Raw genomic sequence first — 2887 nt, 5'->3', positions numbered from 1 at the left:
ACATATTAGCTTTACTTACTGATAGAGTAAATCCCTTCCTAGTTAATATTATATAATTAAATAAGTATAAATTGAAAACACACGTAATTTTGTTTAAATTGATATTACTGTATCTATCTTAGTGTCTATACACATTGTTTAAAAAAAGAAAAGAAATTCCTCTTTGAAAACATAGAGTACGTTCATGCTAATGAAAGTTTCAATGCAATGCAAGGAAATTCCAATTTTGCTTTGATTGAATAAAAGTTGTGTCGGTGTTAGGTGAAATATAATTCAACCCTTCATACATTAGTTTCTGAAAATGATAATGATAGTGCCAAGAGAAGAATTGAAGTCTTAGATTTTTTGAAATAATCTTGTGATACATATTTGTATAAAACTAAACTTTACCAACAGTTTGACAATAATGTTATGTGCTACAAATGATGTCTCGCCATGTATATTGTACCATATATCATCATGTTTAAGAAGGTTGAATTTTGAACACTAATGAAATCTTTGAATTTAAGGTAGCACTATTTTTGTACGGCGGTCGTTGTTGTCTCTCTTTTATTGGTTGACTTGTTACTTTCCCATCATACTTATGTTACTAATTTTTTTTTAAGTTAAGAGTGAAATTTAAATTCGTAATTTTTAAATAGATATTAAAATTATGTCATTTAAATTATAGTTTGTTGATATTTATATTATTATTATTATTATTATTATTATTATTATTATTATTAGTTATTGTTATATTTTTATTATATATTATTTTAATTATTTTTCTTCTCACTCACTCACTTTCTTTTTCATTAAATAAGATTATTAGTGGAGGGGAAATTAATTAACATTATTATTGCCTAATGTTTTTAAATCAATACTATTAGAAAAAAAACACACTTATTTTATTTAGTATTTATTTATTATATGCTATATTAAATAAAGCCAAAAATAATAAATTTTAGCTAATATTTTTTGTTACTAAACATTTTTTATATTTTATACCAAATTGAATTTTGAAAACTGATAGTTAACTATTTTAGACAAAAAAGAGTAAATTGAAATATGTCTTTCAATTAAAGTGGGTTCGTTGTGACCAAACACACAAAAAATTAAGTCATCTATAATATATGATTAAGCCGTATATATAATATATGTTTCTTTTGTTGATATAATGGTGTCATATAAGACTAAGACTAACAGTAACATCACCTTACTATATAAAATATAAATTACATTTGAAGTGAAAGCTACACTAATTCATCATTTAAGTTTTTCTATGAATCAAGTTTGGTGGAAACTTAGGTGCAGTCGATTTTACGTAAAGTTGATATTTGAGAGCTGTTAAATAATTTGACTGATTAATTAAATTTTCATCTAACGGCTTTCAGCTATTAACTTCACGTTAAATAATTTGACTAATTGACTAATTTGACTGAAGTCAACTGTACCTGAATTTTCACCGTCAAATTTAATCAAATTATATAGTAAAATTTAAAATAATGCTATCCTACCTGATTTTTGTTGATATTAAATTTAATTGAACTTGGTTTAAAAAAAAATCTTAAATATATAGCATTATTTCAAGTGCTATTAAATAAACACAGATGAAATAAACAATCATAAAAAGATTTCTCAAATTAAAGTGCCTTTCACTAACTTTCCGAAAGCAATTAACGATAGTGGTTTTTCCATCTTGTAGTGGTGTGATGTATGGATATTCTAGATGCTTTTCTTTAATTCTTTCTTTCTTTTTACTTTTTTTTCTTCCTTTTTACACACTCATGTAAATAATATAATGTTGATGTGGACTTAATTGAAAGAAGGAAAGAAGCTTCCTAATGAATGGTTTGTGGTGGTTGAGTACTTGAATCTTAATTAGTATATATATGGTTGTACACTTGTACTTTTTTGTGTTGAATTTCAACTTCAATTTCAATGCACCATACACCAAACCCAAGCATATTTGTAGTTTCCCACTTGAGTGAAAGAGAATAATCAAGAACTCATGATTCCTTTCCCATGTACACCATCACAAACATTTAGATCAATGGACATTATTTTTGGTAAATCTAAGCCCTTCATTGAATATGAGGTTGTTATAGACACACAAATGAGTCAAATGTCAAGTAGTTGTGTTTTTTGGTTCTTTCTTCCTATGACAGATTGTGTGTGGTTTATAGTGTAACAATTAGGTAGCGTTTGGTGGAGAGACAGATACTGAAAGATTGAGACTGGAAAACAAAGACTAAGAGACAGAGACTGAAATAAGTTTTAGTATTCTGTTTGGTGCCAAGTGAGAGACAAAAATTGAAACAAGAATAAAATTCTAATTTAATTTACACAAAGGATAAAATTGGAATTAATTAATTAAAATGAGAGTATTTTAGGTATAAAATGTTATTAAAGTTTCAGTCTTTGTTTCTAAAAATATCAGTCCCCTGTGTCCCTACATTTTGGAGGCACTGAAATACTGAAATTTTGGGGACAGAGACAGAAACTTTAGTACCAGTCTCTGAGCCAACAAACATGATACTGTGTCTCAATCTCTCAGTCTCTGTCCCAGTACTGCAAAACAAACGCTACCTTAAAGCTGGTAATGGGTAGTATAGGCTAGAGTTTGGACTTTACTCTAATCTTATTTGCAGATTGAAATTTTTTTAAAATTCTACTATACTCTATCCGCTACCCGCACCCTAAAATTTTAAATCCTACCTTACCCAATTCTATCCGCAAAAAAAAAATAAAAAAAAATTAAACAAATATAAAATTCAACCATTCCAAATTTTATATATATTAATAAAATAAAAAATAAAAAACTAAGTTTAAATTAAAATTAAAAATATAAAATCTTAAAAAAATTTAATATAAAATTACAAATAATATGATCATCAACTAGTTTAGT

Source organism: Arachis duranensis, chromosome 9 (assembly GCF_000817695.3).
Source record: "Arachis duranensis cultivar V14167 chromosome 9, aradu.V14167.gnm2.J7QH, whole genome shotgun sequence".
In the NCBI taxonomy this organism is placed as follows: domain Eukaryota; kingdom Viridiplantae; phylum Streptophyta; class Magnoliopsida; order Fabales; family Fabaceae; genus Arachis; species Arachis duranensis.
Note: the sequence above shows the minus strand (reverse complement) of the source record.